Here is a 24580-nt window from a genome sequence, read left to right on the forward strand (position 1 = left end):
TCTTGTAACCACCCGCTGCTGTTCCTCTAAGACACTCTTGCAAGCTCGCTGCCAACAAGAACAGTATTGTTCAGAGGCTGCAGTGTTAACCTAGCAAGAGACAGCTTCTCTGGCAGCTTTAGGACAAAACTGACCTTTTACAATCTAGTAATATCTACCTCCCAACACCTACCCCTGTATGCATATGAAAGCCAAATGCCACTAATAAAGTCCCTGTTATTCAACAGAAAAAAAAAATCAGTGTCTGTAATATACACTATTCTAAGGAATAATAGTCTATATCTTACCCAACTCCAGCAGTTTTTAAGAATGAAGAGTGCTAAAACCAGAAAAAAAAATTACAGCAGCTGACTGTCCTCAAGCCAGCTGAAACTTGACCACAGGAACATTTGGCTAGAGGTCAGCTCAGGCTAATTGCTTCAGTACAGAAAGGGAGCCAGGAGTTATAAAAAGGATAAAAAAAATTCTTGGCCCTTTCCTGTAACGATGTTGGAGTAAGGTCAATCACAAGTGAATTTAAACATGACATCTCTCCAGTGGGACATGAACATAGTCAGCACAAACAGGCGAAATCGGGCTAAGACAATCCCTGAGACAAGAAATAGTTTAGTCACAGCAAACTGAACGTTTTGCATCTACTCTGGTCAGGTAACAACGTTAACGCTCACAGTAAACCGTAAGGAGTTTTGCTTATAAAAAACGCTCTTGTTTGAAGTGAGATCTTTACGTTTAGATAGCTCCTGAACCTGAAAGGACCTGAGGGAAGGAGGACATTACACTTCATTAAACTGCGCCTGTGAAGGGACTTCTGCTTTTACCATCTCCATTAACTCACTGTACTCCAAATATGAGAGAGTTTTTTCCCCTGTAACCTCCTCCAGTTTAGCACTGCTTGCCAAAGCAGCACACATGTAGCTCGTCCAGAACCAAAGGTGGCCTCTCTGCTGCAAACCAAACCACAAAATTATTGAGTGAAGGATTAATCTGAGGAGCTTTTCTGTATGTTGTTACATTTCATCATTCCGTCAGATCACAAACACGCAAGGACACAAGACTGTGCAATACAGATGAATACACACCAATACATCCACCACCAAGTAAGAACAAGTGCTGAGAAGGGAATGTAACTCCAGGCTCTCCAGATCTGCCCTGAACCTTGCTTATACAACTACTAAATACATATGTACATATCCTTGCAGAATTTTTCTGGGTGAAAGGCCTTTATTTTTCCAAGTGCGGACATTCCTTACAAGCTATCTCATAGCAAGATTAGTGACACCAAGAGGAAATCTTCTTTCTGTGCTTGCGTAAGAACACTCACACCGGTTTGGCTGATCATGCATAGCTGAAATCACTTTGCCTGCTTACCCTCATTCCCCTGAATGCCAACAGGACAGAGTCATTCTGCAGATGAAATGAGTTACAGCCCTTCCAGTCAACACAATCTAAAACTGCCACGGACCTGAAGACTTCTTCCCTTGCTTGCTGGTATTACAGCTTGATTGAGTCATCAGCAGCACTTCGATGAATGCCTGTTTTTATAGAACCGTTGTCAGGGCTATATACTCAGCCCTGTTAAGAAACAGAAATGACAAATTGTCACAGTTGATATGAATAACACAGCATTCACCTAGTGTGTGCGGTTATCTGGGATATGAAAAGAACAAGGAATAATACCGTAGAAGCAGAAATTATGTACTGCAAATTAAAAAAAAAAAAAAAGATCTCATAAAGGGCACATTTCAGAAAAAAACCCAAAAATCTAACAACAAAAGACAGCACCACTGAAAAAGAATGAAGGACTCTGGCACAAAGCTGCATTTATTATGCATGGTTTGATGCAAATTTGAGGATTACTAAAAGGTACATCATTATGACAAACTGAAACTATGGAACAGAGGCAATTTTGTATTATTAATTAGAGCTCTATGTAAGCTAAATAATTTGTAATAGTTTCAAGTGTTAAAATTGAAAATTGAATCTATTAATTGCTCATTTTGGATTCAGAAAAATTGGGGTTTTTTTTTCCTAAACCAACTTCTAATTTTGGAATAGAGACTGTAAGAAAGCTTCATTTTAACACCAAATTTACTTGTATCTCCATTGTAATAGACACCTTCAATACATTTACCAGAGTTGATTTCTTTTTCCCATGGATAGATGAGTCAGCTAATTACTCTGATGTAAACTGCATTTAAACTGGTAACAGGCCAAGTGGTTATCAGTTCTTCGATGTGGTTAAGTAGCTCTTCAGTGAATCCAGAGTTTGGACATTGCTGTGGGCTTGTACTGAAAGCTGTTCTAGGTTAATCCAGCTATAAAGTCGTACTCCAAGAACTGTGCTACAAAGTCCAAGGATGGCTGTGGCATATGGTGTATAAATTCTTAATTTACAATAAAATCTGTTATGCTCTGACAGCAGTAACCTAATGGACTAGGTACACAGAGGGAGGATCTTAGCTATAAGACTAGTAGATCATCTCCGTCAGAAGACAATTGCTAAAAGAGAATTGAAGTTACAGTCTTAAGTTTCTGTCTACTGCATAGATAGCAAATTTTGAACTTGGAAAAGACTTAATTGCTTTGTTTGCCTTTCACCCCCCAAAACACATCAAAGCAGCAAAATAGATGCATCTCAGCTGAAAGAAATTGCAACATTTAGCTGCTATCGTGCAGATGTGAATTGCTGAGCTGATACTCAGCTTTACATGTACTTGTACCATTAAGGAAGAAGATCCAGGCCTGTTTACGAGTGGTGATTTTTTCAGGCTGTAAACATTTTTCTCAACTACACTGGTAATTTTTCCTAGGCTTTTTCTTCTTTTTTTTAAAAATTGTTATTAATTTAGATAACAGTCACCCAAAAGACAAAATTCAGCCCTTTGTTATTTGTACAATCAATTGCAAAGAAAAGTGAATTGCTCTATATGAGCAAAAAGTATATTCCAGTTTGTTTGAAGAAGTATAATGCATCAACTTAATGTCAAATATCATGACAAGAAAGGAAAAAGAAATGTCTGAGTCTGTATCTAGAACGCACCCCCTTGTAATCTGTACTAAAAAATGTAGTTTTACTCAAAGAAAAACATTTCACTGAGATAATTATTCACACTTCACATAAAGAGATTAAATGATATTTCCAGTGCTGTAAAACATTTCTGTGCCAGTGTAAAAAAAAAAACAACCCAAAACTCTTCAGTGTCTTGCCAGTATTAAAGTTTAAATCCCATCAAGACTCAGCAGTGTGGCCCCAATCCAGCAAAGCAGTTAAAGACATCTGATTTTAAGCAGGCAAGGTTATACATTTAACATGAAACATGGCTGAGTAATTCCCCTAGCACAGCCAAAGTGCTTAGCACCTCACAGAAATTATGAAGAAATGATGAAGCATAGGAATCGTGGTGGAAAGCAACCTATGTGACGTTACTGGGAGTTTAGGCTGGAACATGAGGGAAAACAAACAGGACTATTCACATGCTTAATATTAAATAACCTTATATGTGCTGGTGGATCGCCACTGCACAGCAGGCCAGTTCCGCTATTCCAGTTGGCATTTGCTTTGCAAGCCTTCTCCTGTGTGCTAGTATTTGCGTATCACTCAAATTAAAAAGCAGACTACCTAATACTTGGGCAAATATAGTCAGTTAGTTTCAGCACACATTATAAATAAATCTGCATCTGATCTCTTGGAGCTTTTCTGTAACATGAAAACCCTGCTCCCTTGATTTCCTGAAATTGTTCTTTGAGGTCTGAACAGCAGGTTTGGGTTAAAGGCGATTAGAAGAAACTGAGGATGCTTTGTTCAAAAATGCTTGGCTATAACCAAACCCTGGTTCAAAATGATGAAGCTCCTGCTGACCTCAGGTGAAAGAGGGTTTGGTTATTAAGAGAGATTAATTAAGAGAAAGACCAGCTCATCTGAAACACTCAAGCAACAGCAAAACCTTAATAAGTGTATAGCTCTATTTTACAAACAACACGCATGAACCATGCTCTTTAGCTATGTTAATCCCATTGTAGGGGATGTAAACCTCTCCCTCCACATTTATCACTCCTAAAATGTCAGAGACTAGAACAATCACAGTTCTGCATTGCAACCTTGGCTTTTAGACACCGCAGATAAAATACACGAACTCTGAACTAATCAACTCAAAACGGGATACTCTGCCACGGCTGCTACAAACAACAGAGCTGCTCAGTGCAAGGCTGGTTGGCTGGCTGATGGAGAGTGCGTCTGCCTCCACTGATGCTAGGACTCCCTCCTCTGCAGGAACTCCATCACGTTACCAACTATCTGATTATCAAAGTGAAACTTTGGAGCAGATTCAACTGTTTTTTGTTAAAACAGACTAGCACATTCACGTTTCTCCATTGCTGTTATTGTTATTTTACACAGGACCATGAGGCAATAGATGTTTACAGACAAAATTCACAAGATATCTGCCCTGAGGAGCAGCTGAGAGCCTGAGCCTTCACCCACCACTACCACAAGTATTGCTCAGAGTCAAACCCGTTATGTGAGGGCTATTCACAAAAATAAATCCCTTATCAAGCCAGATCTCAGGACTTAGATTAGACACACAGTACAATAAAAACAAGCAGACTAAGGGGAGGACATTGCACTGTAGCCACAGAGAGTTTTGTAAAACCCTGCTGGGGGCTCTCCTGGTCTAGCACGACACCGAACTCCTCTGAAGCCTGACCAGCAGTCTTGCCTCAGTACCTGTTTTTGTACTGAAACAGGGAGCAAGGCTGCTTGCACAGTAGCCTGTCAGCAAAAGTCTTAGCAACTGGCTCTCTCCCTTTAATCAGCATATCAGTAACCATCCCACTCAACACTGGGCCCTGTGGACTAAACTGCAGGTTTTTTAGTCTCACCCACGTGACCATGTGCGGCAACTGTCGGTGTACAAGGGAAAGAGTACGACTGTTCCTTTTTGTGGTTCTTACACTGAGTAACTTTAATATCACAGGAAACTTTATTTTTGGAGAGATAAAAGGCTTCCATTTTTAGAAAAACCTTACTATATAAAAAAATCTTTTTTTTTTTTTTTAAGAAGTCATTAACAATATCATCTGCTCCTAAAATATGTATGACACTTACCAATCACACTTGAATCCTGTGTAAGCAACCACATTCACAATAATAATGATGAGACTGACTGCTCTCAGGTTCTACTACAAAGTGTACGGCAGCATTAGATATATCACTTCTGCATAGATTATAATTTTTCCCAACATTACTAGAACCGTGGAATATCACAGCAGACAGAGCTTTGAGTTCTGAATTGCCCTGATACATAAATTAGTCCTGATTTTTACTTCACTTATTACATACAAGTTTTTCTTCAGCATCAGACTTGATTAACAGGTGACTGGACTCATACACGAAAGAGAATAATGACTCAGTATAGTTCATTCAAGGAAGATATTTTTCTGTGGCTGCTTTCAGACATTTTAAAAGTGATAGTCTGCAAAGATTTTTGACAGCTTACCAACCAGTTAGCTCTGAATATAAATTGATACAGGGTGATTTAATCACAAATAAAAAACCCCCAAGCCCCTCAAAGTCTGTAGTCCTTCCATAGCTTAGAAAGTGAATCCAGATGTCAGCTGTTCTACGGGCTGCAGAGAACAATTAACTGCAGAATTACTCGGTGGTCTATAAATTAGTTTCTTGGCTAAGAAGGGTCTGGTTTTGGCTGGCCTGGAATTGATTTTTTTATCTCCCTAGGAGAGCAGGCTTTCTTCCAGTCTCAGACACGCTCTCTGGTAGATGTATAAAACTCACAGAAAAAGCACATACTGTGGGTCAGCCAGATGTCTCCTCAATAGCTCAGCTGGTAGGGAGGTACCCAACAGCTGTACCCTTACAGAGCAGGAAAGTCCTCAAAATGTAGAGCTTGCCGTTGTGTTTTAATTGCCCTGTGTTTTTTTGTTCTGTATTAGAGGAAAGGGTTTTTTTAAGATTTTAAGTCTTAATTAATTAATACTTGTTCTAGATCTTGCTATAGATACTGCTCGGTATACTTACATACGTTTGATAAAGGATCTAGAGAACAGTTTCGAGCCTGAAAAGTTGAAGTATCATACTACAGAAATGGTAGGAAATTTGTATCATGCCGTGTGTGATTTTTTAGACAACTATCTTATTTGAAACAACCCAAAAGCTATTTTTTTCAAGAAGAATTTGTCCTGATGGGAGTAGTACATTTAATTTACTAGTGTGGCTGAAAGTCATCTGATATGGTAACAAGCGGCTGTTACTAGGAGCTGTAGCACAAATTAATAGAGATGGTGGTATAGCTTTACAGAGAAACATCTGAAAAAGAGGACTAGCATTTCTTTCTTTAACGAAAATTGGATTCTTTAAGTAGGTTTTTATTTATGGCATGTAGTTCATAAACCAGATCTAGCCCATGAAACAATGCCATCCAGCCTGTTTCACTTCTGCCTGGAGGAGATGAGAAATGGCTTTTAAGGCCATGAAGGCTGCCTGAAGCCTCCAGCTTTTTCTGCCAGCCACAGCCCAAAGGAGAGCTTGGCTTCTCCCACTGCCATCTCTGCAGGGAGATATGGGGAGCTGTGCTTTTCCAGGCCCTTGCTCCCCTCCTTTCCTTTTTCCTATTTCTTGATGTCTGCTAGCGATAGAAGTAGGAGGGCAACTGCCTTCATGAGGAAAAGAGATGGGAAGAGGAGAGTTGCTTGCAAAGCGTGATGAAAGGGACGAGCTGCTTCCTCTGGGACACGGCACAGAGGGTGGACGGGGTGAGATACAGAGGGTGGATGGGGTCAGACAGTCTGATGTTGCTGAACTAACAGCGGGACCACTGCAGCAAAGTGGGAATACTGAGTTTAGCCTTTCCAAAATCCAGATTTACTTCCCACATATGACTACAAAGATCAGACCATAGGGACATATTTTTACAAGTCATGTGTAATAAACCCTACAGTAGTATATACAGTGTAAGACTTGATTTGCTGCAGTGCATTTTTAAAGGACACTGAACCATGTGTGGGAGGATAGGATTCTACAGATTTATCTAATCTGATTCTTCTCACTGGTTCAGTGTAGTATATTTAGTCTGGAAAGTCTATTTTTCACAAATAATTCTCAAACAGCATATTTATGAGATACTTTACTCAGAAGCAAGTGCCAGAATAAAAGTGGCTACCAATGAGTGCAGAGCATTGTCTTTAAAAGAAAAAACACCATTAAGTAAATACTTTGTGTAGTAGATTTTAATGTTAACATTCCCAGTTTCTTTTCTATTTTATGCACAGTAGTTAATAAAATACGACTGCCTGTAGCCCTTTGCCAGGACATAATACCTGACTTTGCCAGACTTGTTCAAACTGAGTATTGACTCTGATTTCAAATCTGCAGTCACATACGATTCAACAGCAGCAGAATTTAACTCAATTTATTTAACAGCAAATTAAAATGTCCCACTGATGACTGGATCATTAAATGCTAAAAACCAAACCCTTCAAATCATATGATGAACTGATATAGCAAAAGTATGAGGAATAGCCATAAAGCTAAAAAAAAAAAAAAAAAAAAAAAAAAGAAAAAAAAAAGAGTGGCTTGGGGTTCTTTTTTAGTTAAGTATTTATGTCTCTGAACTATTCATAACACTATCGATCAAAAGATTTGGATCTGATCCCAGTCACAAACTAGCGGACATAACCCACACATGGTGGGTACCTAGTTTGTGGTAGCCTAACATCACCAAACAAGTTGCCTGATGAGGAAGGTATTACAGCATGTTGGTATTAAACCGATTGATACATTTATTGTATTATTGACATTTTCAGTGTAGCCAAGTCCTTCCCTGAACTTAAAAGGCTGTTAAAAAGGAGAAGCTCTGTATTCCTAGAAGTTTTTTCCAAACTGTGGAGGAACAGTCAATTTTACTTCCACAATCTTAGCTTTTCTCAGGCTCTCACAGCACCACAAATGGTTTCTGTACTCCGTATGTTGTATTCCACAGCAAGCAACTTAGCAGAGCTTTATTTAAAAGGACAGAGAAGTGTGCTGACCTGGTAGCTGGATAAGTGTTAATAGCTAAAGAAATTACGGTTACTGGAATATTTTACAGTAGTTATTTTACAAACACCTCTGCTACTTTAGGCCAGATATTAATTTTTTTTCCAGCATATTCAGCAGAACTACCAGCACTGTCAAAATCTATTTAAAGCTGTGCCTCATGTGTTATCTTCCATTGGGATTGTAAATGTCAATGAGGCACAAATTATCTCGTCACATCTATGGGTCACTTTCAGTATCCCGGACTTGAAATAACAAGGCATCTGTTTAATTTTTAAGGAAAGAATGCGACACATTCATTTAGGATAAACAAAAACCTCATTCAGAGTAGAACACTTCATTAATCGCAGCCCAGAAAATGTGCAGATGAACATTTCCCACTGTGCATAATGTATTCAATGTCTCAATTTCACAGAAGAGCTGAACAGTAAACTTGCCTCGAGATGACTGAGTCTTAGGGCTGGTATTGCCAAACGTGTACCAAAAGGCAAATATATGAAGGCTAAGCCATCAATTGATCTACATGGGAACAGTTATGACATTTCCAGTTCTTAATCTAAAACTAACTTGTCATAGGTAATACAAATTACAGACATGTCATTTTCAAGATATCTGGTCAGCATAATCTCCCCTCCTCTATGATCATGTTATCCTTGGATTAAGTCAGTTGCTCTTCCCTGTGCCAAAATGTTCTTTATCTCTAGTTAGTGGAAAATACCAAGTGAGAAAGCACCACAGAAATTATTTTTACCACCCAGGGATCCACTATCAATTTCCAAGCCCAGGGTCACACTTAAATGCAAAGGGTTTGAATTCTCCCCTGGTAACACAGCGTCAATATCACAATATGACAGGCGCTGTGTGAGTAACAGCATTTCCTAAGGATCAGGATGCTTTGGTCCCTTCTGGAAGTTAAGAATTATTAGCCTTCATTTACAAATAGGAAACTGAAACACAATGAGGTTACAGAGGGTGGCAGAATCCCTGAGCGAGCCCGTGGTGGAGCTCAGAAGCGAGGCCAGACCCTGCATCCAAGCTGTGTGTTCCCAGTGCTGGGCACGCTTCTTGCACCGCTGCTCGCAGAGGAATCGGGCAGCTTAGCTAAGGATCGACCAGCTTGCTGGGCATGGACAGCCAGGAAAACAGAGCACAGAAGCAGCTTTCTGTATGGTTGTGTGGCCATGCTTCAGCAATAAAATGAGAGCAGTCATTCATAAATTGTTTTTCAGGTGTGCTTAACTCTGTATTAGAAGGCATGGTAACCACAACAAAGGCAGCTTTGGTTGAAGAGGTCCCTAATGACTCTAAGTTATGCCTACTTTACAAGCATTTTACAAGTAACTTTTCACTATTCTGACCTTATTTTCTTACTGGAATTGGTATATCCTTAGACAAGCCTCTCAAGCAGAGATCAATGGTGCAATGAATGCATCTAGAGTTCCACCATCTGGTTTCAGAAACACCAAAAACATGGACATAGAGTGGCAAGTTTTACCTATTGTTATCGCAACCAAAGCAAAAAGTTTCTAAAATTTCTCTTCTATTTAATGACTTTACATTTGAGTATGCTCAGACAAGAATAGCCAGTTAAGTCCAATAAAACTGCTATACACAGATAGCAGCTGTAAAGTCTCACACAGCCATTCAACACCAGATAACAGCTTTCCAGTTCGACAGCATGAGAAATCATAGGTCCGAATCCCTTATACTACAGTGTATTTCTGTGATGTTTGACTCAAATTTACCCCACTGTAATCTGATTAAGTAATACACTCCAGATGTGAATTAGACCCAATACATACATTCAAAACTAGATGTCATTTAAGCGTCATTTAAACCAGGATTTGTTATCTACAATGTTCTGATATGCACTTTCACGTTCTCTCTCCCTGGAAAAACACAGATTTTTTTTTTTTCTCCATTTGTTTCAATATTATGCATTTTAAAAGTCAGGCAATTAATACTTTAAATAACATTACAGATGAGAAATGGCTCATTTAAATACAGTATAATAATTTTTCTCTGACAAGGAAAAATGCCTTTTAAGCACTTCTACCAGTTACCAAGCCCTTTGTCTCAAATGCTGGCTTCTAGAGATTGGTAGAAATGGGCTTGAAGCCATCAATTTACATCGGGATTGAATTTGACAGCCTTAATTCAAATATCTCTACTGTTTGGGATAATAAAATACGACGACGAGATCCCAAACAGAATTCTGTACGCTACATATTATCATTATCACCTTCTGTAGGAACGGATCATGGAATCTGTGAGGATTATCTGCAGAGCGCTACAGGATGCTACTGATTGCTCTGCTTAGCCAACATTCACAATAAAGTCCCTTGCAGGTAAGATAGAAGTTATCACACTACCTCAAAGGTCAGCAGGGGATGGATGATGCTTCACGCCTCCCTCAGCTCAACTGCAAATCGCGACCTTCTCCAGCCATCCCAGCACCTACACAAAATCAGGGGAAACAGAGACAAGAGATGAGTTCGGGAACAGCAAAGGTCACCGGTGGCGAGAAGGTGACATAACGAATTCCGAACGGCCGTCCTGGCACTGTTGTCCCTCGGAGAAGGCCACCTCGGGAAAGGCCACCAGCTGGGCAGGCCGCACAACGGCCCTGAGCGGAGCACCTGGGCTGCTCACTCAACAGCAGCAGCTGCCCGAAACCCCTTGTGTCACTGGGGGCTTGCCAAGCCGCAGGATCCCACGCTAACTTTGACATTAAAATGCACGAACACAGATTTAAATGGCAAAGAGAAGTCAAGGTGACTGAACAAGACTTGTTTTCAATGCACATCCACGGTGGAAATCAGCTGGACTGGAAGTAAACTCTGAATCACCAAGAAGAGGGTGTGGATGAGTAGTATCTCGCTACTGCTACTTTAGACAATAAACTACAGTGTAGGAACTTATGAACTGGTAATTTTAAGAAAGTAACATTTCCTTTTTCTCTAAAAGGACAGTGTGTAAGCCTCAGGAAGATGGCACGCTGTTATAAAAAGCAGTACGTCATTTGTTATGTTCAGAATTCCTAAGCACATTATCACTCCCATGATATCTGGCACAGCAGCAGCATCTAAAATGGTTTTGAATTAGTAGTACTTCTATATTTAAATAAAAATAACATTAATTCAACATGGAAGGTTACTTCTTCCCAAGGATGCAAGTCAGCTTTTTTAAGCATTTTAAAAAGTCAGCCACAGTGCCCACATTAATTGAGTAATTCATAATAATTTGGTTTCTAGTGGGTGCGACTATGAAAAGAAGAGTAGATTTCACAGTATCAGGCTCTTTAAATAACCAGGAAAAGAAAGCAGTCTGCAAAACCCCACAAATAACATCTAAATAAATGCTGTATACATTTAGGCTGAACGCTTAGGGCCACACTGCCCTAGCCTTAACAAGAAAAAAGTAATATTTTAAAGAGAGTTTTTCTTGACTGAGTACTAGCACTAGCTTAAGAACGAGCAGCAGGAATCTTGATTTGTACCCATAGACTTTTCTTCCTTTTATGTGTATCATTTTAGTGTATGGATAGATACCTAAACAACAAATAATTGAAAGCAAAATGTGATTGTGAGTGAAAATTTCATCATATTTCTCAGGAATCCTTCTTCAGTGCAATGTGTAAAAGGCTGTCACCTCTATATTTATATTAAAAAAAAGAAAACAAAACAACCCCCCCCCAAATACCAAAAAAGAAAATCCTTGAACTGAACAGACAGAAAAATTAAACAGACATCTGAAAACAACAGAAAGCATTTTCCATGCAAAAGCAAGAATAGTATGCAATATTATTATAAAATAAACATCCTATGTGTGGTTAGCTGAAGTGAATCCTGTAAGCAGGGTTCTCTCCTGGTTCACATCAAGAAACAAGAGACTAGACAGGTCCATACACAGTAAGTCTTTACCTTTTACCCCATAGTATGCACAGCCAAGTTGTAATATCCCACTTTTCAGAAAGAGCCTGCTCACATTTCATCAGGCTGAGAATCTAACTGATTATGTGTCCCATTTATATATAATTCTATAAGGAGTCTTATGTTGATTTAATTGCTGATTTTCAAAAGAACTCTTAATTTCAGAGAGAATAATTGACCTGTGAGCCACAACTCTCTTTTCCAAAAATAAAGGGACAGCTTAGACTGAAACAAAGTTGTAAAGTCTAAGGCAGCTGTTGACTGAAGTGAGCTACCAAGGACTACTGACAAATTCCTATTTCAAAACACTCGGTAGCGTATTAGGAAGAGGAAATGATCTCCATGTGACAAAGTCAGAATCCTGCTACACTAGGACAGGGAAAATAATTCCAGCAGTCTTTCCAAAATATTTTGAAATCCTGCTCAACAGCAGAAAAGAGCTCTTAGCTACTTTATGGGTGACAAAAGTGAAATGTCCTAACTTCTGATTACCTAATTGTACTCAGAACATTTTGTTTCACTCTTGGTAGCAAATGGTGATAGCACAAAGCCTGCATGCAGTGACACTGCTCATTTGTAATACTGCAGTTTAGAACAAGCCACACAAGCATGAAGACAGTTGTATTTGCACTTGGCTCTGACGCTTCATTATGTGCGAAAAAGAGGCACTACTGCACATAAGGTAGTGAGCTAGATGTTTAATGGCAAGCAGCCACCTTTTAAATGATTCTTGGAAAAACTGCAACTTCAGCAAAAGGAGAACATAGATTCGTGTGAATAACTATACAGCAGAGGCTTTTTCAGAGACACATATTTTCTCAGAAACACATTTGATTATTCTAACCCACGTGGCAAACAAAAGGATTGCAGCACTGAGTTAAGACAGGGTCCATCCAGGGCTAGTTTGCTTCACAAACTAAGAAACAGACTCAGACTCATCACTCCCTTGATTGGAATGTGAGGATCTGTGCCCATTATATCTTCTCAGTACATCCCATGCTAACCTACCAAAAAATAATAAACTGGAGAAGATGAGATGGACTCAAATGTGCCAAAAGATCTCTTGGTCTTCAAAAGAGTATCTAAGCAAAGGCTCAGTGCTGAAAAATAGTTAGAAAGGCTTTGGACACTGTCCCATGTAAAATCTTCATTGACAAACTGATGAAGTACAAACTAGATAAGTGGACAGTGAAGTGGACTGAAAACTAGCTGAAATGCCCAGCTGAAAGGGCTTCAATCAGTGGCACGAAGTCCAGCTGAGGGCTAGTCACTAGTAAAGTAGCCCAAGGGTAAATGCTGTTTAATACCTTCATTAATGACCTTTTTCACTGAAGATGTGATGAAACAGTGGAACAGGTTGCTTAGAGAGGTTGTGGAGTCTGGAGATACTCAAAGTGCAGTTGGACATGGCCCAGGGCGACCGCATTAATGAAACCCCACTCTGAGCAGGAGGGTCGGACTAGATCTCCAGGGATCCCTTCCAACCTCAACGATCCTGCGATTCCATGATTCTGTATGTTTAGATAATGGAACTGAAAAGTTGCTGGCAGCAGACAAAAAAGAGGAGGATATAAATGACATGCTTTGGAAGAAAGATGTTAAACTACGGACCCCCTATGATTGCATGGGCTATCGAGGAAGGATGGATTATTTCCAAGCAGACACATGACCTGGATTCACAAGTCCTAACAGATTGTTCAGAAGTCCTGCCCCTCCATTATGCTAGGCTACCACCATGTACGTAAGAGGATCTCTAGCATCTGTGATAAACTATTTCCAGGGTGTTTGTGCTTGTGAGATTTGGCCTAAGGAATCGTAATTTTTGCTTTATTGTATTTCTTTTTACTTCTTTCCATTTCCAGTTAAGCAACTCCTCTACAGCTAAGCTCAAAGGAAGACAAAACATAATTTGCCCGAGTTTTATTCTGATCGTATCTGACAGGCGTTTTATTAGTCCCTCCAGTTTGCATCAATTGTGATGCGTGGCACTTGCCGAGAGTCCCAAACTACTTTCTCCTGAACCTGTTTTGAAAATACTTGTCTTGAACAGAAGGAAAAATGGGCTCTTCACATGCATTTTTAAGATTTCTCCAATCAAGTCATTTCATCCATTTGATGGCAAGTTGAATATGAATCAGCAGTGTGCCCTGGCAGCCAAAAGGGCCAACCATGCCCTGGGGCGCATCAAGCACAGCATAGCTAGCCGGTTGAGGGAGGCGACTGTCCCGCTGAGCACTGCAGTGGTGCAGCCCCACCTCGAGTACTGTGTGCGGTTTTGGGCGCCTCAATATAAGAAGGACATCAAACTATTAGAGTGTATCCAGAGGAGGGCGACCACGATGGTGAAAGGCCTCGAGGGCAAGACTTAGGAGGAGCGGCTGAGGTCACTTGGCTTGTTCAGCTTGGAGAAGTGAAGGCTGAGGGGTGCCCTCATGGCAGTCTACAGCTTCCTCACGGGGGGCAGTGGAGAGGGAGGTGCTGACCTCCTCTCCCTGGTGACCAGAGACAGGACACGAGGAAATGGAATGAAGCTGCGCCAGGGGAAGTTCAGGTTGGACCCTAGGAAAAGGTTCTTCACTGAGAGGGTGGTCAGTCCCTGGAACAGGCTCCCCAGGGAAGTGGTCACGGCACCAAGCCTGTCAGAGTTCAAGGAGTGTCTGGACAACGCTCTTGGTCATGTGGTTTAGTGTTAGGTAGCCCTGCGAGGAGCAGGGAGTTGGACTCGATGATCTTTATGGGTCCCTTCCAATCTGAGATATTCTATGATCCTTCTTAGGTTCAAACTTCTTACCTTCAAACTCTACTTCTCTAATATAATGAGGTTTCACATCCTCAGCTGAAATACCGTTTTGCAACTGGGAACTCACTCCTTAAATTCTCTCATCAACTTTTTTCTCTGCACAGGAATTCCCTAAATTCTTTCAAGGAAACACTAACAAAACCCATCAGAACCTTCCATCATCTTTCCCCTTTTTTCCTCTATTCAGATAGCTAAGGCTTTTAACCTGTTTTCCTCTTTTAACCCTTCCACTTGCCCCACCAGCATACCCTGGACAAGGGGTCACATTCTAGCTCCAAATCAGAGCCTTTTTCCTCGTCTGAATCTCTTCATATCCTTCAGAGTCCAACATTAAATCTTGCCCTTCATGTTTTAAATACTTCACTGAACCACATTTCTGTTGTTACAGATAGGCAGTCTCTGCCTCTTTGACATAACAATAACCGGAACATTTTCTTAGCAGCACTAAGCTGAGTAACAACTGATATTTGTTTTGGCACTCATAGTAGGGATGAAAGGTGAATTTATGTTTTCCACTGCATTATGGTTACAAGTATATCTGTAGACAGGATAGCTCGGGAGGTCTGCACGGCAGTCCAAGGCCAAATACAGGAATTAATACACCTCTTTGGGTTATAAAAGAAACCATCAGCTTTGTAAAGGATGTAAACAGACAAGAAGTCCAAACTTTCTAAGTAGGTAGCAATTTCACTTGACATACAAGATAGCTCTTGTGGTATCCAGAAATTCAGGCTGTCTTCCATGAGTGAAACATGTCATATTCCCAGCTACAGTTAATTACCTACTTGAGCTGGAGGAATGTTACGAAGAATAGTTTAGTCAATGTTTACGTAAAGTATTTTGAGATCTGGGCAGCTGGAAATCCAGAATTCTACTAGCTGAAACTGTTGCTGACATATCAGTAACTTCAAAGGGAAACTTTCTTGATAAATTAACATGGAAATACCAAGTATATGCTGAGAAGAAAGATGTATTACTGGATTATTGTAGCCAGTTCTCATGTCCACACTTAAGAGACTAACAAACTTCAAAAGAGCAAGGACCTAAAAATGTTATTTAAAGTCTGGGGCATCTTTTGGTAATCAAGATAATAGCCCCAGTTTATTTGAGAAAAATATGTAATGGACTACTCAGTTGTACCTGGTAATAACCCGTATGTGGAAGAAGCTATAAACACTAGATTGCTCTTTAATGAAGTAGAAGAGATACTGAGGAATCAAGAATAGAAATAAGGGGAAAAAAAAAATCTTTTAAAGAGCTAAAATAAAGTGAAAACTGAAATTTACTAGAGGTTGAATAATAATGAAAAAAAATCTCCATCACTTCAACTTGCTCTTCAAGCAAAACAAATTACTGGGTACAAGTAACTGGTGACCTGTGTAACAGAACGACAGAAAATATGGCTGGGCAGGACTGCCAGATATCATCTGGTCCACTCCCACTCCTCACAGCCAGATCAATTAATTTTTGCTTGACTCTCATCTCTGCCTACTGGATTTTTCTAAAGACCAACAAAGACCTGCAAAGATTTTGCAACATCCCCAGGCAATCTATCCCACTGCATGACTACCCTTGCCACCAGGAAGGTTATTCTAATATGTACCTCAAGTCTCTCTTGATGTAACTTAATTCCTCTACTTCCCCCAACCCCCCCATGAGAATGAAGAGTAGGTTATTCCCTACCCTTTTTTCATAGTCTTTTACCTACCTGAAGACTGTTATACTTCCCTTCCTCTCTAGATGAAACAGAACCAATTTTTCAGCTAACTTTTCTGGATTGCTGATCATTCCCTTAGCTCTCCTCTGGACTCTCCCCAATCAGCCCAAGTCTGAAACAGCAGTCTCTCTGAGGCTTTATCAAAGCCAAGCTGACAGGATTACCTCATGTAGCCCTCTTTCAGCTTTACACACGCTACTACATCTGTCTTTTTGTAGGAGGATAGCATTGTTGACTCATGGTCAGCCAGCTCCAGATTTTCTGCAAAAGTGGAAAGCCTGGTTTTTGAATATGATTCCCTTTCCTCTCACCATCTCCCACTCCTTTTTGATTAAACATTTTTAAATATGCAAATAAAACATAAAGGGATATGGGAAAACAAAGCTGGTGATTTTAACTAAAGACTAAAACTACTGCAAGGATAAAAACTGTGGTTCAAGGAACTAGGACTGTAAGAAGGTAGAAGAAAACATTTTTCCAAAAGGAAATACAGAATATTAAGAAAATCATGTATTAAACGCATGTTGGCAAAATTGTCGCTGCTCTAAGAAAAAACATAGTGTATGGGATGATTTGGCAAACTGTTAATACAGAAACATACAAACAAAATGTACTGGATCAAAAAAGCTCATGACTAACCAGCACAGTGGGTGAACAGTTTAGTGATTTTAAAGTACAGGGCTTAAAATTCAGAGATACAGATTTTATTTTAGGCTTATAGTATGTAACTTGGGCAAAGTTAAAACCTCCATGGCTCTCATTTCCTCCCCACTTTTGGAAATGGCGTAATCTACACCTTCGGACAGTGCTCTTGAGGACAAAGGAGGGAGATTTAGGGGATAGCAGCAAATTTACCTAATCTCCATCACTGCTACATTTGAGTTTAATTTGGCAATTAAGTGTTGCAGCTGCTATCCTAAGCATTATGAAAGATCTTCATTTTTAAATGACTGGCTTTACAAGTTCCACAAATGGTTCACATTCAAACAAAGCATTACCTGTAAACTAAGATGGTGGCCACTTTCTTCAATCTTCTCTTCACTCATCAGCAAACCCAAAAAGCCCAGTTTGTTGTTATATCCCAAAACAGCTACTCCACTTCCTGCCTCACTGACTGCTCACTGACTGCTCCATCACTTTGTTTCCCCAAAAAGCTAACATTTATCATTGTATAGGTTCACTTTCAGTTTAGCAGGGGTCAGAGCTCCCCAACAGAAGAAGAAAATACAACTCTTCACGAGCACCCAAAACTATGTAGCAAAACAGACGGATCTTCTCCTCCCTCCGTGCTTTTGAAGTTAGATGGTTCTAAGCTTTGCAGTCCTGCACTGCACTTCCTCAGCCCTTTTGCAGAGTAAGGGAATCTGGACAACACTTGGCTATGCAGAGCAATGCCTAAAACCTACACCTCTGAGTGTACAGCTCCAAGGTCAGCATGACTGGTGCTATCTACAAAGAGTGCATGTGAATAGATTAAGCATTAAAGAAAGGGATTTACAGAAGTTTGCTAAGCAGGAAGATGCTGAAGTCAGCCAGGAGTGAAAAGTGCAGCTGGGAGGTGCGTACGCGCGTAGGGCTGAAGTGCTAAAACGCAGCCCTTCCACCCACTCTAGATACCCTGCCATGGGCTGTTTCTTGAGTTAGGCATCCAAGCCTCAAGAGCTGTTCCTGCAATATGCTGAGATACTTGTGGCTTCAAATACTACTGGAATATGAGTGAATGTAATAATCATGTTAAAAGGAAACATTTTATTAATATCAAATATTGATCTTATTTTTGTTCATCAGCAATCACTAATGTGGTCTCATGTAAGAGGCAAAAAGAGTCAGTAACATTTACATTTTAGTTGTGGCTTTTCCGTTGCCTTCTGTCAGTTTTCTGGGATGAATTGTTCGCAAGCTACACATGCACTTTGTGTATTTTCATATTCTAACTATATTTCTCTTCTGGCTCTCCTCCACAATTTTGGATAACAAAGAGCCTTAACGTTAGAGAGCTCTCTGTTTAACAAAGCCGCAGGAGCCATATACACTATGACTTTTAATAGTGGTTTTCCAAACTCTGTAAATTGCTTAAGAAGAAACATTTCTTGTCGATTTCAGTCTTCTTTTTCTTCACACTTTCAAACATTTCTAGTTTCTAAAACCTGAATCTGAAGAATGACCCTACAAGAAAAAAGCTACTAGATCAGAAAAAAAAAAAATCTTTTTCAGTTCTCAGCTGAAGGCACTCAGCATTTTATTTCAGAGTCAAATATTTCATCTGGGGAGTTCTCAAATCCAGATCCTTATCTCACTGAAGATTGTACATGGCATTACTGGCCTATAACACCCATGGAAATAGATACCCAGAAGAGATTTCTCATGTCACAAATTTTGGCCCCTATACAGCAGTGACACTATATAGTCGCTTTTGTATTTTTCTTCAGTTCTATTTTAAAAGCAGTCCCCATTTGCTTTTCGCTAATACTTAAATCAATAAAAAAAGCAACACAGCTCCAGAATACCTCTCTGCAAGTCAATCACAGTGAGGCACCTGCGGAATCTTAGCATTTCATTCGTACCCCTCCATCCATCTTCCGTAAGACTGCATGGGCTTGCGTATATGTATACATTTAAATTATAGGATTTATGCATATGATATGTGTTTGTATCACACATCTGTTTCGTGTTGTGAGTTCTTGTCGTGGCTGTCTTTTAATTTAAGTCCTGCTTCTGACTTTCATGTATATTTTGCATCCATACTACCTCTTTAGCTTGAAGTCTTTTTGATACATCTCAGGAAAGGTACAAGACAATGTGCTGCATCTGATGCAAATCAGAGTCCAACCATAAGAGCATCAGTATCAAAAATCAAGGTTTCTTTAAATGTGGCTAACTAGGGAACAGAAAGTATCTGTGGCAGGAATTTTTTTGGGGGGGTGGGGTGGTCAAAATTAACACAGGAGTGGGCTGGAGAATTCCTCCAGAGTATGTTTTCCCTGAGGTGCCAAGTGAGAACATATATCTTGTGCAATTCACGTTTTCAGCCAATTACTTCTCCGCTGATTTAGGCTTGTTTTCTCTTCTAAAAATATTAAATCAACAACCTTAAATCAGACTCAGGAATTCAGAGAGGCCTATTTTCAGGGTTGGCAGGAGCACCACTCATGGCAGCATTCAGACAGCTTCCAGCCTGTAGCCAATAAGAGACTATATTAGGAATATAAATGTACTTATGTATTTACTTATATACACTTATGTAATATAACATATAAGTATTTGTCAGCAATTCTCTCATGTTTGGTTATACAGTACATGACAGAAACGCCGAGTAATTGCAAAAGAGAATCTCATAAACTCACTTAACATTTTAAATGAAAAGAAATGGAGAGTGCTTCCTCTTCCCATTTCAGTAGGCAGATATCACAAGGGATCCCTGAAGACATCACAATATGCCAAATCAGATAATCTCTAATAACTTCCTTATGAAACACTTATAACTTGATGGTAAATGACATCATTAAAAAATGAAGGGATTTGCAGTTTTCTTGCATTTCTAAGGTATGTTTACCAATGTGTTTGTAAATTTAATTGCCTCTGTATAGAACAGAGCTGCAAGTTACCAATGCCTCCCAACTATTTACAGGAAAAAAATCTAAAGCAAAGAGATTTGGGTTTTTCATTTCTCTTTAACCTCAGATCACTTCAGAAGTTTTCATAATGGACTAACTGATGCTGACAGTAACTGAGTGGGAGATGTTACAGAGAATGCTCCTGGGCATAATAATTACTGTCTCCCCACAGAAAGCACGTGCATTTATACAGATGCAATTTATGATTCATTGTTCTTCCGCTTAATGGTAAGTTTAATGCAGAGTTCATTTATACCTCATCCATTCTTCTAAGTCTTTCCTCTGAATCCTCCTTTTTAATTATTGAATCATTAATTTAACGAAGCTCTAATTTTTCTTGTCAGTGTTTAAGACTCTAGACTAAAGGATCAAGGGTTTCATTTGTTACACTGTGAGTCTTTGAAAAGATTACTGACAAGTTATTTCTGTAAGTAGTTCTGTACTGGGCATAAAGAAAAATAAAGTCAATTTTCTGGAAATAAAACCTGAATATGATTTTTAAAAATAAAATACCAAACTCAGAATGAAAACAAGTGATCTATACAGATAAAAAAAAAAGTTATACTGAAAAGAAACATTGCTTTAAAAAAAAAAAGTATATTTCAAACAAATTTCAGTTCAACTTGTTCTCCATAACTCTGGTGCATGCTACCTTGCCTTGCCAAAAATACTGAATCAGAACAGTGGACAGCAGTTAGATCACCAGGGCAGCACTAATTATACAATAGATCACTGTCAGACTGGAAACTCACAACAGTGGTTGTAAAGATAAGGGAAAAGTATAATTTCAGCTTTTGGTCACAGACCTGAAAAAAATGCATAGACGAGGTAAGATTTATGCAATCTGCATAGTGCCTTGTTTCCTTCTAAAGTAGCACTAAGTCCTCAGACCATGTGTTGATATCAGAACGTTTTGATAATTTTATGACTTGCATTTTTCAAGTGATCAATGATTTGGCTCTTTTATGAAATATATCTTACTTTGGTAGCTGATTACTCAGAGATCTAAAAAAACAAAGAAACTGTCTCCAGCAACTTGGGTTGCAATAGTGGTGTGAGAAGCCAAGAGTGCTTCTCACCGCAGTGAGTGCTTTTCTCCAAACAAGCTCATGCATTTTGTATGAAAATTATCACATAAAGTCAGACTCAAATACCAAAGCAAGCTGTAGTTACCATGCCTTGAATCTGTTGTTTCTGAGTATTAGCCTGCTATACAAAGCCCGGCAGAGAGATCAAATCAGCTATACCTATCCACCTGTGAAAGCCAGTTCACAGAATACTGAAGCAAAATGAGATTTTTCCTGTGCTAGTTTTTCCTGCCAGAAGCAATCCATTCCTGTAACCACAGCTGAAATGAGGACCATCAGGAGAAAGTAGGAGAGTTTCACTCCAACAAAGAACTGAATTCCTTTGATAATTTATGTAGGCAAGCAATTTCAAGCATCGGGCTAACAGCACATCCTCTTTTTTCCTAAGCATAACACAGACACTCTCCTTCAGTATGTCCCAGCTGCCACAATGACTGTAGGATATGTCAAGATTGGCAGGTACAGTTAAATGTCATGCCCCTCAGGCCTGTCTTTCAAAAGGAGTTCATACTCTTGATGAATGGCTCCTAAGCATCTTTCAGCTGCTGGATGAACAGGACTTGGCGGGTAGGGACCTATCACATTTCCAAGAACTACGCTTGTCGATAGGAAAGTAGTGCATGAATAAGGATATACTTGAACGAGCACAGATGGATTCAGCTGTGACAGTGCAAGGAAGAGCTCAAATGACACTCACTATGCTTTAGAAAAATTAAGAGTGGAGGTCTAAAGCAGCCTGGGAAGAGGCTGGAATGAAACATGTGGATAGAAGTTACAAGATTAATAAAACATTATTCACTACGTACATTTAATTCAAAGGGACAAGGATGACTGCATAGGCAGGGCGAGAGGGAAGACAAGAAAAGCCTGGTAGGGTAGAAATGTCAGTGAGGAGGCTGGATGTCATGTACCAAAATCTGCACGTTTCATTCACCATGAGCCAGCAGGAAGTCTATGGCAAAAATTTCAAAATAACCAAGAAAGATCCAAAACAGAGCAACAAAATTTGCAGGACAGCACAGTCTGTACCAACCAACAGCCTGTCTCCAGGCCTACCCACAGGTCGGCTCTCCCTGGGGGCAATGACTCAACGATAGCATCATTCAGACAGAATGGGTGTTGCTGCTCCGCCAAAAAGTAAGGACACATCCTTTGCCAGGCCAGCCCCTAAGAGGCCTGGCTTCTTTTCCAGGTATCCAAAAAGTGCTTTGGGGCATTAGGCAGAGCACTGAACGACCTTGGTGTTCACTTTATGTCCCAACATTCAAGCTATTCTAAGGCAGAGCCCAGGAAAGAGAAGGTAATTACGGGCCACATCAATCTTCTGCTTACCGACAGATCTCCAAGCAGCACAGATAAAAGATACTAGGGAGCTGCCTAACAGCTTCTCCAGACAGGCAACCATCCCAATGCGGCCACAAGGTCGCCAGCCAGAAGAATTAATCTAAAAATTTTCCCCTCTTTTTTCTTTTATTTTTGAGGAGGGAAGAAAGGAGTGGATTAATGCTGAAACAATCTGAAGATTTCTCTCAAGTATTAAGCGGATGCACATTTTTTCCTTGTCTTAACTCCTTCAGCTCCCTCCTCTCGCTCTCTGTCCTACTACGTCTCTCCTCTTCTCCTTCGGGCTTTCTTCTGACCTTCCACTATCTTCTGCCTCTCCTTTCCCATTACGAATGTGCTTAGTATTTCTCATCTTACAAAATCCTCTGCCCTCTCAGCCCCAAACCATCGCAAGTCTTTCCACAATATCCAGCTCAAACTCATCAAACACAGCGCTTTCACTCGCTGAAGGTCTCATCCTCCGGTTTGGATCCCTGACTCTGAAGGATGGATCTTCTGCACCTCAAAGTTTCTCAAGATCTGTTTTTGGACAAAACTCAGAACCTGGATTCCACCCTCAGTCTTCTTCCCTTGCTCTTCTGACTGCACTCCCAAAATCTTGTTTTCCATGACTGCTTCCATGGAGCTTCTCACTTCTCCACTCACAGTGCTCCCTCCTTCCCCCTCATCTTTCAGAAATCTCACCTAGAAACACCAGCTTCACTGATATGTAAAATCCTCTGGCTGAGGATGCTCCTCATACCTTTTACTCCAAACCCATTTCTCTTGTCACACTGAAAAATACAGTTTGGGAGAAGTTGAAAATAACTGTAAATTCAAATTGCATTTCACAGAACTGAAATGCAAAAATGTCTGCAAAAAGCTTTTCTTTCTTTCCCCTGAACCTAGTACCCACTCCAGTGTTAAACAAAAACGGTAATGTTTTGTTTAAAGACATCTTTAATATTCAAAATTTGACCTAAATCTAATTTTAAAAGGTTAAAGGACACCTGAAAGTGAAAGATAACATTTAAAGGTCAAAGAAAATTTAAATTAATCACCCTCCCCTTTTTCAGATGTTTCAAGCAACTCAGAATTTTTTTTTTTAAAGAAAATTCTTGCCACAAAATAAACTACTTGAACAGCTCTTGAAGCTACACAAAGCAGAAAGTCTTCAAGTTAGAGTTCATAAGCCACTGATCTCATTTTTAGCAAAAGATTTCATATAGCTGAAACACATATGTAAATTTTTTTTTATTACCATATCAACACAAAAGAACACGAAGGCAAATTTGGTTGGCATCATATTAGAGACACTATCAGTTTGAAAAGTCTCTATCTGAAATAAAGAGTTCTTTATCGGTAGTTACCTTGTTACTTTTATTTGATGCCAAAATAACAGTAAGTCAGGGCAACCGGAAGAGATTTCACCACCACTGCTTATACTTTGATTAAGCACAAACAGCTAATGCTTTTAAATTATATTAGCCTTCTCCACACTAAGAACAAAATCACACTGGCTTCTGATTAATCAAAACATATCAGTTACTGTACTGTTTACTGAACTGAGTTATAGCTTCCTTGGAAGCTATTTCTAAATATGCACTTATGAATATAAAACTGCAATTGCCTTTTTTTCATAATTTGTATTTACTCTAAGAAAGACTGCTGTATTTTTTTCCTCTGAGATGAAAATGTTTCCATGCCATGTACTTAGGCAGATGTAAATTTCTGTAGAGTACCATTTTAATGTGGATTTTCTTTTTAAAAATCTTTAATTTTTTTCTTTTAAGAAAAGAAGAGTGGGTACAGCACAAAGTAGAGTCAGTGAAGTGTGGCAGGCAGAAACAAGAGAGTGGGAGCCCAAGAAGATTTCACATACTTGTGACAGATGTAGATACTGGCATCTCAGAAATCCTGACTCTCATACATATACATCATGGCCATATGATGTGCTCAAGTAGTACAAATGTCACAGGAAGGATCAGGGCAGAGTTAAGCATTAGGAACGTCTCATAACTGGCAAGAGACACTAACCCAAATACCACATGCTTCA

At 39.7% G+C, this 24580-nt stretch overlaps 1 protein-coding gene across 2 annotated transcripts in view; it reads right to left on the bottom strand.

Moving 5' to 3' along the window:
• Nucleotides 1-24580, bottom strand: part of GHR (growth hormone receptor) — a 127414-nt gene that overhangs the window by 71557 nt on the left and 31277 nt on the right. For both annotated transcript variants that reach the window (XM_050913295.1, XM_050913294.1), the window contains exon 2: nucleotides 10423-10507. The gene's annotated coding sequence lies outside the window, so the exon portion shown is untranslated. The remainder of the gene's footprint in view (nucleotides 1-10422; nucleotides 10508-24580) is intronic.

This window comes from Gymnogyps californianus, chromosome Z, assembly GCF_018139145.2.
Source record: "Gymnogyps californianus isolate 813 chromosome Z, ASM1813914v2, whole genome shotgun sequence".
In the NCBI taxonomy this organism is placed as follows: Eukaryota; Metazoa; Chordata; class Aves; order Accipitriformes; family Cathartidae; genus Gymnogyps; species Gymnogyps californianus.